Source organism: Macaca mulatta, chromosome 3, assembly GCF_049350105.2.
Source record: "Macaca mulatta isolate MMU2019108-1 chromosome 3, T2T-MMU8v2.0, whole genome shotgun sequence".
Lineage (NCBI taxonomy): Eukaryota > Metazoa > Chordata > Mammalia > Primates > Cercopithecidae > Macaca > Macaca mulatta.
In genome coordinates, this window is record NC_133408.1 from 64959791 (window position 1) to 64975404 (window position 15614).

A 15614-nucleotide genomic window follows, 5' to 3' on the forward strand; every position below is an offset into this window, starting at 1 on the left:
CTGTGAAATCACCTCACAGATTTACAGCTTTCCCTTCAAGAATCCTTTCGCTAAGATAGTTCTTGTGGAATTGGCAAAGTGATATTTGGAAGCCCATAGAGGGCTATGGTGAAAAAGGAAATATCCTCAGATGAAATCTGGAAAGAAGCTTTCTGAAAAACTGCTTAGTGTTCTGTTAATTCATCTCACTGAGTTACATGTGTATTTCGAGGATCTCTTTGCTAGCCTTATTTCTGTGGAATCTGAGAACAGATATTTCGGACCGCTTTGAAGACTATAGGGCCAAAAGAAATACCCTCGGATAACAAAGACAAATAAGCTTTCTGAGAAACTTCTTTGTGTTCTGTGAAATCATCTCACAGAGTTACAGCTTTCCCCTCAGGAAGCCTTTCGCTAAGACAGTTCTTGTGGAATTAGCAAAGTGATATTTGGAAGCCCATAGAGGGCTATGGTGAAAAAGGAAATATCCTCAGATGAAATCTGGAAAGAAGCTTTCTGAGAAACTGCTCAGTGTTCTTTTAATTCATCTCACAGAGTTACATCTGTATTTCGTGGATCTCTTTGCTAGCCTTATTTCTGTGGAGTCTGAGAACAGATATTTCGGATCGCTTTGAAGACTGTCGGGCCAAAGGAAATATCCTCCGATAACAAAGAGAAAGAAGCTTTCTGAGAAACTTCTTTGTGTTCTGTGAAATCATCTCACAGAGTTACAGCTTTCCCCTCAAGAAGCCCTTTGCTAAGACAGTTCTTGTGGAATTGGCAAAGTGATATTTGGAAGCCCGTAGAGGGCTATGGTGAAAAAGGAAATATCCTCAGATGAAATCTGGAAAGAAGTTTCCTGAGAAACTGCTTAGTGTTCTGTTAATTCATCTCAAAGAGTTACATCTGTATTTCGAGGATCTCTTTGCTAACCTCATTTCTGTGGAATCTGAGAACAGATATTTCGGATCCCGTTGAAGACTAAAGGGCCAAAAGGAATATCCTCCGATAACAAAGAGAAAGAAGATTTCTGAGAATTTTCTTTGTGTTCTGTGAAATCATCTCACAGAGTTACAGCTTTCCCCTCAGGAAGCCTTTCGCTAAGACAGTTCTTGTGGAATTGGCAAAGTGATATTTGGAAGCCCATAGAGTGCTATGGTGAAAAAGGAAATATCCTCAGATGAAATCTGGAAAGAAGCTTTCTGAGAAACTGCTCAGTGTTCTGTAAATTCATCTCACAGAGTTACATCAGTATTTCGTGGATCTCTTTGCTAGCCTTATTTCTGTGGAATCTGAGAACAGATATTTCGGATCGCTTTGAACACTATAGGGCCAAAGGAAATATCCTCCGATAACAAAGAGAAAGAAGCTTTCTGTGAAACTCCTTTGTGTTCCTTGAAATCATCTCACAGAGTTACAGCTTTCCCCTCAAGAAGCCTTTCGCTAAGACAGTTCTTGTGGAATTGGCAAAGTGATATTTGGAAGCCCATAGAGGGCTATGGTGTAAAAGGAAATATCCTCAGTTGAAATTTCGAAAGAAGCTTTCTGAGAAACTGCTTAGTGTTCTGTTAATTCATCTCACAGAGTTACATCTGTATTTCGTGGATCTCTTTGCTAGCCTTATTTCTGTGGAATCTGAGAACAGATATTTCGGATCCCTTTGAACACTATAGGGCCAAAGGAAATATCCTCCGATAACAAAGAGAAAGAAGCTTTCTGAGAAACTTCTTTGTGTTCTGTGAAATCATCTCACAGAGTTACAGCTTTCCCCTCAAGAAGCCTTTTGCTAAGACAGTTCTTGTGGAATTGGCAAAGTGATATTTGGAAGCCCGTAGAGGGCAATGGTGAAAAAGGAAATATCCTCAGATGAAATCTGGAAAGAAGCTTTCTGAGAAACTGCTCAGTGTTCTGTTAATTTATCTCACAGAGTTACATCAGTATTTCGTGGATCTCTTTGCTAGCCTTATTTCTGTGGAATCTGAGAACGAATATTTCGGATCGCTTTGAAGACTATCGGGCCAAAGGAAATATCCTCCGATAACAAAGAGAAAGAAGCTTTCTGTGAAACTCCTTTGTGTTCCTTGAAATCATCTCACAGAGTTACAGCTTTCCCCTCAAGAAGCCTTTCGCTAAGACAGTTCTTGTGGAATTGGCAAAGTGATATTTGGAAGCCCATAGAGGGCTATGGTGAAAAAGGAAATATCCTCAGTTGAAATTTCGAAAGAAGCTGTCTGAGAAACTGCTTAGTGTTCTGTTAATTCATCTCACAGAGTTACATCAGTATTTCGTGGATCTCTTTGCTAGCCTTATTTCTGTGGAATCTGAGAACAGATATTTCGGATCGCTTTGAACACTATAGGGCCAAAGGAAATATCCTCCGATAACAAAGAGAAAGAAGCTTTCTGTGAAACTCCTTTGTGTTCCTTGAAATCATCTCACAGAGTTACAGCTTTCCCCTCAAGAAGCCTTTCGCTAAGACAGTTCTTGTGGAATTGGCAAAGTGATATTTGGAAGCCCATAGAGGGCTATGGTGAAAAAGGAAATATCCTCAGTTGAAATTTCGAAAGAAGCTTTCTGAGAAACTGCTTAGTGTTCTGTTAATTCATCTCACAGAGTTACATCTGTATTTCGTGGATCTCTTTGCTAGCCTTATTTCTGTGGAATCTGAGAACGAATATTTCGGATCGCTTTGAAGACTATCGGGCCAAAGGAAATATCCTCCGATAACAAAGAGAAAGAAGCTTTCTGAGAAACTTCTTTGTGTTCTGTGAAATCATCTAACAGAGTTACAGCTTTCCCCTAAAGAAGCCTTTTGCTAAGACAGTTCTTGTGGAATTGGCAAAGTGATATTTGGAAGCCCGTAGAGGGCTATGGTGAAAAAGGAAATATCCTCAGATGAAATCTGGAAAGAAGTTTCCTGAGAAACTGCTTAGTGTTCTGTTAATTCGTCTCACAGAGTAACATCTGTATTTCGAGGATCTCTTTGCTAACCTTATTTCTGTGGAATCTGAGAACAGATATTTCGGATCCCTTTGAAGACTAAAGGGCCAAAGGGAATATCCTCCGATAACAAAGAGAAAGAAGCTTTCTGAGAAACTTCTTTGTGTTCTGTGAAATCATCTCACAGAGTTACAGCTTTCCCTTCAAGAAGCCTTTCGCTATGACAGTTCTTGTGGAATTGGCAAAGTGATATTTGGAAGCCCATAGAGGGCTATGGTGAAGAAGGAAATATCCTCATTTGAAAATTCGAAAGAAGCTTTCTGAGAAACTGCTTAGTGTTTTGTAAATTCATCTCACAGAGTTACATCTGTATTTCATGGATCTCTTTGCTAGCCTTATTTCTGTGGAATCTGAGAACAGATATTTCGGATCCCTTTGAACACTACAGGGCCAAAGGAAATATCCTCCGATAACAAAGAGAAAGAAGCTTTCTGTGAAACTCCTTTGTGTTCTGTGAAATCATCTCACAGAGTTACAGCTTTCTCCTCAAGAAGCCTTTCGCTAAGACAGTTCTTGTGGAATTGGCATAGTGATATTTGGAAGCCCATAGAAGGCTATGGTGAATAAGGAAATATCCTCAGATGAAATCTGGAAAGAAGCTTTCTGAGAAACTGCTCAGTGTTCTGTTAATTCATCTCACAGAGTTACATCTGTATTTCGAGGATCTCTTTGCAAACCTTATTTCTGTGGAATCTGAGAACACATATTTCGGATCCCTTTGAAGACTATAGGGCCAAAGGGAATATCCTCCGATAACAAAGAGAAAGAAGCTTTCTGAGAAACTTCTTTGTGTTCTGTGAAATCATCTCACAGAGTTACAGCTTTCCCTTCAAGAAGCCTTTCGCTATGACAGTTCTTGTGGAATTGACAAAGTGATATTTGGAAGCCCATAGAGGGCTATGGTGAAAAAGGAAATATCCTCAGATGAAATCTGGAAGGAAGCTTTCTGAGAAACTGCTTAGTGTTCTGTTAATTCATCTCACTGAGTTACATCTGTATTTCGAGGATCTCTTTGCTAACCTTATTTCTGTGGAATCTGAGAACAGATATTTCAGATCGCTTTGAAGACTATAGGGCCAAAAGAAATATCCTCGGATAACAAAGAGAAAGAAGCTTTCTGAGAAACTTCTTTGTGTTCTGTGAAATCATCTCACAGAGTTACAGCTTTCCCTTCAAGAAGCCTTTCGCTAAGACAGTTCTTGTGGAATTGGCAAAGTGATATTTGGAAGCCCTTAGAGGGCTATGGTGAAAAAGGAAATATCCTCAGTTGAAATTTCGAAAGAAGCTTTCTGAGAAACTGCTTAGTGTTCTGTTAATACATCTCACAGAGTTACATCTGTATTTCGTGGATGTCTTTGCTAGCCTTATTTCTGTGGAGTCTGAGAACCGATATTTTGGATCGCTTTGAAGACTATCGGGCCAAAGGAAATATCCTCCGATAACAAAGAGAAAGAAGCTTTCTGAGAAACTTCTTTGTGTTCTATGAAATCATCTCACAGAGTTACAGCTTTCCCCTCAAGAAGCCCTTTGCTAAGACAGTTCTTGTGGAATTCGCAAAGTGATATTTGGAAGCCCGTAGAGGGCTATGGTGAAAAAGGAAATATCCTCAGATGAAATCTGTAAAGAAGTTTCCTGAGAAACTGCTTAGTGTTCTGTTAATTCATCTCACAGAGTTACATCTGTATTTCGAGGATCTCTCTGCTAACCTCATTTCTGTGGAATCTGAGAACAGATATTTCGGATCCCTTTGAAGACTAAAGGGCCAAAGGGAATATCCTCCGATAACAAAGAGAAAGAAGCTTTCTGAGAAACTTCTTTATGTTCTGTGAAATCATCTCACAGAGTTACAGCTTTCCCCTCAGGAAGCCTTTCGCTAAGACAGTTCTTGTGGAATTGGCAAAGTGATATTTGGAAGCCCATAGAGGGCTATGGTGAAAAAGGAAATATCCTCAGATGAAATCTGGAAAGAAGCTTTCTGAGAAACTGCTCAGTGTTCTGTTAATTCATCTTACAGAGTTACATCTGTATTTCGTGGATATCTTTGCTAGCCTTATTTCTGTGGAATCTGAGAACAGATATTTCGGATCGCTTTGAACACTATAGGGCCAAAGGAAATATCCTCCGATAACAAAGAGAAAGAAGCTTTCTGTGAAACTCCTTTGTGTTCCTTGAAATCATCTCACAGAGTTACAGCTTTCCCCTCAAGAAGCCTTTCGTTAAGACAGTTCTTGTGGAATTGGCAAAGTGATATTTGGAAGCCCATAGAGGGCTATGGTGAAAAAGGAAATATCCTCAGTTGAAATTTCGAAAGAAGCTTTCTGAGAAACTGCTTAGTGTTCTGTTAATTCATCTCACAGAGTTACATCTGTATTTCGTGGATCTCTTCGCTAGCCTTATTTCTGTGGAATCTGAGAACGAATATTTCGGATCGCTTTGAAGACTATCGGGCCAAAGGAAATATCCTCCGATAACAAAGAGAAAGAAGCATTCTGAGAAACTTCTTGGTGTTCTATGAAATCATCTCACAGAGTTACAGCTTTCCCCTCAAGAAGCCTTTTGCTAAGACAGTTCTTGTGGAATTGGCAAAGTGATATTTGGAAGCCCGTAGAGGGCTATGGTGAAAAAGGAAATATCCTCAGATGAAATCTGGAAAGAAGTTTCCTGAGAAACTGCTCAGTGTTCTGTTAATTCATCTAACAGAGTTACATCTGTATTTCGAGGATCTCTTTGCTAACCTTATTTCTGTGGAATCTGAGAACAGATATTTCGGATCCCTTTGTAGACTAAAGGGCCAAAGGGAATATCCTCCGATAACAAAGAGAAAGAAGCTTTCTGAGAAACTTCTTTGTGTTCTGTGAAATCATCTCACAGAGTTACAGCTTTCCCTTCAAGAAGCCTTTCGCTATGACAGTTCTTGTGGAATTGGCAAAGTGATATTTGGAAGCCCTTAGAGGGCTATGGTGAAAAAGGAAATATCCTCATTTGAAATTTCGAAAGAAGCTTTCTGAGATACTGCTTAGTGTTCTGTAAATTCATCTCACAGAGTTACATCTGTATTTCGTGGATCTCTTTGCTAGCCTTATTTCTGTGGAATCTGAGAACAGATATTTCGGATCCCTTTGAACACTATAGGGAAGAAGGAAATATCCTCCGATAACAAAGAGAAAGAAGCTTTCTGTGAAACTCCTTTGTGTTCTGTGAGATCATCTCACAGAGTTACAGCTTTCTCCTGAAGAAGCCTTTCGCTAAGACAGTTCTTGTGAAATTGGCAAAGTGATATTTGGAAGCCCATAGAAGGCTATGGTGAATAAGGAAATATCCTCAGATGAAATCTGGAAGGAAGCTTTCTGAGAAACTGCTCAGTGTTCTGTTAATTCATCTCACAGAGTTACATCTGTATTTCGAGTATCTCTTTGCTAACCTTATTTTGTGGAATCTGAGAACACATATTTCGGATCCCTTTGAAGACTATAGGGCCAAAGGGAATATCCTCCGATAACAAAGAGAAAGAAGCTTTCTGAGAAACTTCTTTGTGTTCTGTGAAATCATCTCACAGAGTTACAGCTTTCCCTTCAAGAAGCCTTTCGCTAAGACAGTACTTGTGGAATTGGCAAAGTGATATTTGGAAGCCCTTAGAGGGCTATGGTGAAAAAGGAAATATCCTCAGTTGAAATTTCGAAAGAAGCTTTCTGAGAAACTGCTTAGTGTTCTGTTAATACATCTCACAGAGTTACATCTGTATTTCGTGGATGTCTTTGCTAGCCTTATTTCTGTGGAGTCTGAGAACCGATATTTTGGATCGCTTTGAAGACTATCGGGCCAAAGGAAATATCCTCCGATAACAAAGAGAAGAAGCTTTCTGAGAAACTTCTTTGTGTTCTATGAAATCATCTCACAGAGTTACAGCTTTCCCCTCAAGAAGCCCTTTGCTAAGACAGTTCTTGTGGAATTCGCAAAGTGATATTTGGAAGCCCGTAGAGGGCTATGGTGAAAAAGGAAATATCCTCAGATGAAATCTGTAAAGAAGTTTCCTGAGAAACTGCTTAGTGTTCTGTTAATTCATCTCACAGAGTTACATCTGTATTTCGAGGATCTCTCTGCTAACCTCATTTCTGTGGAATCTGAGAACAGATATTTCGGATCCCTTTGAAGACTAAAGGGCCAAAGGGAATATCCTCCGATAACAAAGAGAAAGAAGCTTTCTGAGAAACTTCTTTATGTTCTGTGAAATCATCTCACAGAGTTACAGCTTTCCCCTCAGGAAGCCTTTCGCTAAGACAGTTCTTGTGGAATTGGCAAAGTGATATTTGGAAGCCCATAGAGGGCTATGGTGAAAAAGGAAATATCCTCAGATGAAATCTGGAAAGAAGCTTTCTGAGAAACTGCTCAGTGTTCTGTTAATTCATCTTACAGAGTTACATCTGTATTTCGTGGATATCTTTGCTAGCCTTATTTCTGTGGAATCTGAGAACAGATATTTCGGATCGCTTTGAACACTATAGGGCCAAAGGAAATATCCTCCGATAACAAAGAGAAAGAAGCTTTCTGTGAAACTCCTTTGTGTTCCTTGAAATCATCTCACAGAGTTACAGCTTTCCCCTCAAGAAGCCTTTCCTTAAGACAGTTCTTGTGGAATTGGCAAAGTGATATTTGGAAGCCCATAGAGGGCTATGGTGAAAAAGGAAATATCCTCAGTTGAAATTTCGAAAGAAGCTTTCTGAGAAACTGCTTAGTGTTCTGTTAATTCATCTCACAGAGTTACATCTGTATTTCGTGGATCTCTTCGCTAGCCTTATTTCTGTGGAATCTGAGAACGAATATTTCGGATCGCTTTGAAGACTATCGGGCCAAAGGAAATATCCTCCGATAACAAAGAGAAAGAAGCATTCTGAGAAACTTCTTTGTGTTCTATGAAATCATCTCACAGAGTTACAGCTTTCCCCTCAAGAAGCCTTTTGCTAAGACAGTTCTTGTGGAATTGGCAAAGTGATATTTGGAAGCCCGTAGAGGGCTATGGTGAAAAAGGAAATATCCTCAGATGAAATCTGGAAAGAAGTTTCCTGAGAAACTGCTCAGTGTTCTGTTAATTCATCTAACAGAGTTACATCTGTATTTCGAGGATCTCTTTGCTAACCTTATTTCTGTGGAATCTGAGAACAGATATTTCGGATCCCTTTGAAGACTAAAGGGCCAAAGGGAATATCCTCCGATAACAAAGGGAAAGAAGCTTTCTGAGAAACTTCTTTGTGTTCTGTGAAATCATCTCACAGAGTTACAGCTTTCCCTTCAAGAAGCCTTTCGCTATGACAGTTCTTGTGGAATTGGCAAAGTGATATTTGGAAGCCCTTAGAGGGCTATGGTGAAAAAGGAAATATCCTCATTTGAAATTTCGAAAGAAGCTTTCTGAGATACTGCTTAGTGTTCTGTAAATTCATCTCACAGAGTTACATCTGTATTTCGTGGATCTCTTTGCTAGCCTTATTTCTGTGGAATCTGAGAACAGATATTTCGGATCCCTTTGAACACTATAGGGAAGAAGGAAATATCCTCCGATAACAAAGAGAAAGAAGCTTTCTGTGAAACTCCTTTGTGTTCTGTGAGATCATCTCACAGAGTTACAGCTTTCTCCTGAAGAAGCCTTTCGCTAAGACAGTTCTTGTGAAAATGGCAAAGTGATATTTGGAAGCCCATAGAAGGCTATGGTGAATAAGGAAATATCCTCAGATGAAATCTGGAAGGAAGCTTTCTGAGAAACTGCTCAGTGTTCTGTTAATTCATCTCACAGAGTTACATCTGTATTTCGAGTATCTCTTTGCTAACCTTATTTTGTGGAATCTGAGAACACATATTTCGGATCCCTTTGAAGACTATAGGGCCAAAGGGAATATCCTCCGATAACAAAGAGAAAGAAGCTTTCTGAGAAACTTCTTTGTGTTCTGTGAAATCATCTCACAGAGTTACAGCTTTCCCTTCAAGAAGCCTTTCGCTATGACAGTTCTTGTGGAATTGGCAAAGTGATATTTGGAAGCCCATAGAAGGCTGTGGTGAATAAGGAAATATCCTCAGATGAAATCTGGAAAGAAGCTTTCTGAGAAACTGCTCAGTGTTCTGTTAATTCATCTCACAGAGTTACATCTGTATTTCGAGGATCTCTTTGCTAACCTTATTTCTGTGGAATCTGAGAAGACATATTTCGGATCCCTTTGAAGACTATAGGGCCAAAGGGAATATCCTCCGATAACAAAGAGAAAGAAGCTTTCTGAGAAACTTCTTTGTGTTCTGTGAAATCATCTCACAGAGTTACAGCTTTCCCTTCAAGAAGCCTTTCGCTATGACAGTTCTTGTGGAATTGACAAAGTGATATTTGGAAGCCCATAGAGGGCTATGGTGAAAAAGGAAATATCCTCAGATGAAATCTGGAAGGAAGCTTTCTGAGAAACTGCTTAGTGTTCTGTTAATTCATCTCACTGAGTTACATCTGTATTTCGAGGATCTCTTTGCTAACCTTATTTCTGTGGAATCTGAGAACAGATATTTCAGATCGCTTTGAAGACTATAGGGCCAAAAGAAATATCCTCGGATAACAAAGAGAAAGAAGCTTTCTGAGAAACTTCTTTGTGTTCTGTGAAATCATCTCACAGAGTTACAGCTTTCCCTTCAAGAAGCCTTTCGCTATGACAGTTCTTGTGGAATTGGCAAAGTGATATTTGGAAGCCCATAGAGGGCTATGGTGAAAAAGGAAATATCCTCAGATGAAATCTGGAAGGAAGCTTTCTGAGAAACTGCTTAGTGTTCTGTTCATTCAACTCACTGAGTTACATCTGTATTTCGAGGATCTCTTTGCTAGCCTTATTTCTGTGGAATGTGAGAACAGATATTTCGGATCGCTTTGAAGACTATAGGGCCAAAAGAAATATCCTCGGATAACAAAGAGAAATAAGCTTTCTGAGAAACTTCTTTGTGTTCTGTAAAATCATCTCACAGAGTTACAGCTTTCCCTTCAAGAAGCCCTTCGCTAAGACAGTTCTTGTGGAATTGGCAAAGTGATATTTGGAAGCCCATAGAGGGCTATGGTGAAAAAAGAAATATCCTCAGTTGAAATTTCGAAAGAAGCTTTCTGAGAAACTGCTTAGTGTTCTGTTAATTCATCTCACAGAGTTACATCTGTATTTCGTGGATCTCTTTGCTAGCCTTATTTCTGTGGAGTCTGAGAACGGATATTTCGGATCGCTTTGAAGACTATCGGGCCAAAGGAAATATCCTCCGATAACAAAGAGAAAGAAGCTTTCTGAGAAACTTCTTTGTGTTCTATGAAATCATCTCACAGAGTTACAGCTTTCCCCTCAAGAAGCCCTTTGCTAAGACAGTTCTTGTGTAATTGGCAAAGTGATATTTGGAAGCCCGTAGAGGGCTATGGTGAAAAAGGAAATATCCTCAGATGAAATCTGTAAAGAAGTTTTCTGAGAAACTGCTTAGTGTTCTCTTAATTCATCTCACAGATTTACATCTGTATTTCGAGGATCTCTTTGCTAACCTCATTTCTGTGGAATCTGAGAACAGATATTTCGGATCCCTTTGAAGACTAAAGGGCCAAAGGGAATATCCTCCGATAACAAAGAGAAAGAAGCTTTCTGAGAAACTTCTTTGTGTTCTGTGAAATCATCTCACAGAGTTACAGCTTTCCCCTCAGGAAGCCTTTCGCTAAGACAGTTCTTGTGGAATTGGCAAAGTGATATTTGGAAGCCCATGGAGGGCTATGGTGAAAAAGGAAATATTCTCAGTTGAAATTTCGAAAGAAGCTTTCTGAGAAACTGCTTAGTGTTCTGTTAATTCATCTCACAGAGTTACATCTGTATTTCGTGGATCTCTTTGCTAGCCTTATTTCTGTGGAATCTGGGAACAGATATTTCGGATCCCTTTGAACACTATAGGGCCAAAGGAAATATCCTCCGATAACAAAGAGAAAGAAGCTTTCTGTGAAACTCCTTTGTGTTCTGTGAAATCATCTCACAGAGTTACAGCTTTCTCCTCAAGAAGCCTTTCGCTAAGACAGTTCTTGTGGAATTGGCAAAGTGATATTTGGAAGCCCATAGAGGGCTATGGTGAAAAAGGAAATATCCTCAGATGAAATCTGGAAAGAAGCTTTCTGAGAAACTGCTCAGTGTTCTGTTAATTCATCTCACAGAGTTACATCTGTGTTTCGAGGATCTCTTTGCTAACCTTATTTCTGTGGATTCTGAGAACAGATATTTCGGATCCCTTTGAACACTATAGGGCCAAAGGGAACATCCTCCGATAACAAAGAGAAAGAAGCTTTCTGAGAAACTTCTTTGTGTTCTGTGAAATCATCTCACAGAGTTACAGCTTTCCCCTCAAGAAGCCTTTCGCTAAGACAGTTCTTGTGGAATTGGCAAAGAGATATTTGGAAGCCCATAGAGGGCTATGGTGAAAAAGGAAATATCCTCAGTTGAAATTTCGAAAGAAGCTTTCTGAGAAACTGCTTAGTGTTCTGTTAATTCATCTCACAGAGTTACATCTGTATTTCGTGGATCTCTTTGCTAGCCTTATTTCTGTGGAGTCTGAGAACGGATATTTCGGATCGCTTTGAAGACTATCGGGCCAAAGGAAATATCCTCCGATAACAAAGAGAAAGAAGCTTTCTGAGAAACTTCTTTGTTTTCTATGAAATCATCTCACAGAGTTACAGCTTTCCCCTCAAGAAGCCCTTTGCTAAGACAGTTCTTGTGGAATTGGCAAAGTGATATTTGGAAGCCCATAGAGGGCTATGGTGAGAAAGGAAATATCCTCATTTGAAATTTCGAAAGAAGCTTTGTGAGAAACCGCTTAGTGTTCTGTTAATTCATCTCACAGAGTTACATCTGTATTTCGTGGATCTCTTTGCTGGCCTTATTTCTGTGGAATCTGAGAACAGATATTTCGGATCCCTTTGAACACTATAGGGCCAAAGGAAATATCCTCCGATAACAAAGAGAAAGAAGCTTTCTGAGAAACTTCTTTGTGTTCTTTGAAATCATCTCACAGAGTTACAACTTTCCCCTCAAGAAGCCTTTCGCTATGACAGTTCTTGTGGAATTGGCAAAGTGATATTTGGAAGCCCATAGAGGGCTACGTTGAAAAAGGAAATATCCTGAGATGAAATCTGGAAAGAAGCTTTCTGAGAAATTGCTTAGTGTTCTGTTAATTCATCTCACTGAGTTACATCTGTATTTCGAGGATCTCTTTCTAGCCTTATTTCTGTGGAATCTGAGAACAGATATTTCGGATCGCTTTGAAGACTATAGGGCCAAAAGCAATATCCTCGAATAACAAAGAGAAATAAGATTTCTGAGAAACTTCTTTGTGTTCTGTGAAATCATCTCACAGAGTTACAGCTTTCCCCGCAGGAAGCCTTTCGGTAAGACAGTTCTTGTGGAATTGGCAAAGTGATATTTGGAAGCCCATATAGGGCTATGGTGAAAAAGGAAATATCCTCAGATGAAATCTGGAAAGAAGCTTTCTGAGAAACTGCTCAGTGTTCTGTTAATTCATCTCACAGAGTTACATCGGTATTTCGTGGATCTCTTTGCTAGCCTTATTTCTGTGGAATTTGAGAACAGATATTTCAGATCGCTTTGAAGACTCTAGGGCCAAAAGAAATATCCTCCGATAACAAATAGAAAGAAGCTTTCTGAGAAACTTCTTTGTGTTCTGTGAAATCATCTCACAGAGTTACAGCTTTCCCCTCAAGACGCCTTTCGCTAAGACAGTTCTTGTGGAATTGGCAAAGTGATATTTGGAAGCCCATAGAGGGCTATGGTGAAATAAGAAATATCCTCAGATGAAATCTGGAAAGAAGCTTTCTGAGAAACTGCTCTGTGTTCTTTTAATTCATCTCACAGAGTTACATCTGTATTTCGTGGATCTCTTTGCTAGCCTTATTTCTGTGGAATCTGAGAACAGATATTTCGGATCCCTTTGAACACTATAGGGCCAAAGGAAATATCCTCCGATAACAAAGAGAAAGAAGCTTTCTGAGAAACTTCTTTGTGTTCTGTGAAATCATCTCACAGAATTACAACTTTCCCCTCAAGAAGCCTTTCGCTAAGACAGTTCTTGTGGAATTCGCAAAGTGATATTTGGAAGCCCATAGAGGGCTATGGTGAAAAAGGAAATATCCTCAGATGAAATCTGGAAAGAAGCTTTCTGAGAAACTGCTTAGTGTTCTGTTAATTCATCTCACAGAGTTACGTCTGTATTTCGTGGATCTCTTTGCTAGCCTTATTTCTGTGGAATCTGAGAACAGATATTTCGGATCGCTTTGAAGACTATAGGGCCAAAAGAAATATCCTCCGATAACAAATAGAAAGAAGCTTTCTGAGAAACTTTTTTGTGTTCTGTGAAATCATCTCACACAGTTACAGCTTTCCCCTCAAGAAGCCTATCGCTAAGACAGTTCTTGTGGAATTGGCAAAGTGATATTTGGAAGCCCATAGAGGGCTATGGTGAAAAAGGAAATATACTCAGATGAAATCTGGAAAGAAGCTTTCTGAGAAACTGCTCAGTGTTCTGTTAATTCATCTCACAGAGTTACATCTGTATTTCGAGGATCTCCTTGCTAACCTTATTTCTGTGGAATCTGAGAACAGATATTTTGGATCCCTTTGAAGACTATAGGGCCACAGGGAATATCCTCCGATAACAAAGAGAAGTAAGCTTTCTGAGAAACTTTTTTTTGTTCTGTGAAATCATCTCACAGAGTTACAGCTTTCCCCTCAAGAAGCCTTTCGCTAAGACAGTTCTTGTGGAATTGGCAAAGTGATATTTGGAAGCCCATAGAGGGCTATGGTGAAAAAAGAAATATCCTCAGATGAAATCTGGAAAGAACCTTACTGAGAAACTGCTCTGTGTTCTTTTAATTCATCTAACACAGTTACATCTGTATTTCATGGATCTCTTTGCTAGCCTTATTTCTGTGGAATCTGAGAACAGATATTTTGGATCCCTTTGAACACTATAGGGCCAAAGGATTTTCCTCCGATAACAAAGAGAAAGAAGCTTTCTGAGAAACTTCTTTGTGTTCTGTGAAATCATCTCACAGAGTTACAGCTTTCTCCTCAAGAAGCCTTTCGCTAAGACAGTTCTTGTGGAATTGGCAAAGTGATATTTGGAAGCCCATAGAGGGCTATTGTGAAAAAGGAAATATCCTCAGATGAAATCTGGAAAGAAGCTTTCTGAGAATCTGCTTAGTGTTCTGTTAATTCATCTCACAGAGTTACATCTTTATTTCGTGGATGTCTTTGCTAGCCTTATTTCTGTGGAATCTGAGAACAGATATTTCGGATCCCTTTGAACACTATAGGGCCAAAGGAAATATCCTCCAATAACAAAGAGAAAGAAGCTTTCTGAGAAACTTCTTTGTGTTCTGTGAAATCATCTCATAGAGTTTCAGCTTTCTCCTCAAGTTCTTGTGGAATTGGCAAAGTGATATTTGGAAGCCCATAGAGGGCTATGGTGAAAAAGGAAATATCCTCAGATGAAATCTGGAAAGAAGCTTTCTGAGAATCTGCTTAGTGTTCTGTTAATTCATCTCACAGAGTTACATCTATATTTCGTGGATCTCTTTGCTAGCCTTATTTCTGTGGAATCTGAGAACAGATATTTCGGATTCCTTTGAACACTATAGGGCCAAAGGAAATATCCTCCGATAACAAAGAGAAAGAAGCTTTCTGAGAAACTTCTTTGTGTTCTGTGAAATCATCTCACAGAGTTACAGCTTTCCCCTCAAGAAACCTTTCGCTAAGACAGTTCTTGTGGAATTGGCAAAGTGATATTTGGAACCCCTAGAAGGCTATGGTGAAAAAGGAAATATCCTCAGTTGAAATTTCGAAGGAAGCTTTCTGAGAAACTGCTTAGTGTTCTGTTAATTCATGTCACAGAGTTACATCTGTATTTCGTGGATCTCTTTGCTAGCCTTATTTCTGTGGAATCTGAGAACAGATATTTCGGATCCCTTTGAACACTATAGGGCCAAAGGAAATATCCTCCGATAACAAAGAGAAAGAAGCTTTCTGTGAAACTCCTTTGTGTTCTGTGAAATCAACTCACAGAGTTACAGCTTTCCCCTCAAGAAGTCTTACGCTAAGATAGTTCTTGTGGAATTGGCAAAGTGATACTTGGAAGCCCATAGAGGGCTTTGTTGAAAAAGGAAATATCCTCAGATGAAATCTGGAAAGAGGCTTTCTGAGAAACTGCTTAGTGTTCCGTTAATTCATATCACAGAGTTACATCTGTATTTCGTGGATCTCTTTGCTAGCCTTATTTCTGTGGAATCTGAGAACAGATATTTCGGATCCCTTTGAACTCTATAGGGCCAAAGGAAATATCCTCCGATAACAAAGAGAAAGAAGCTTTCTGAGAAACTTCTTTGTGTTCTGTGAAATCATCTCACAGAGTTACAGCTTACCCCTCAAGAAGCCTTTCGCTAAGACAGTTCTTGTGGCATTGGCAAAGTGATATTTCGAAGCCCATAGATTGCTATGGTGAAAAAAGAAATATCCTCAGATGAAATCGGGAAAGAAGCTTTCTGAGAAGCTGCTCAGTGTTCTTTTAGTTCATCTCAGAGTTACAACTGTATT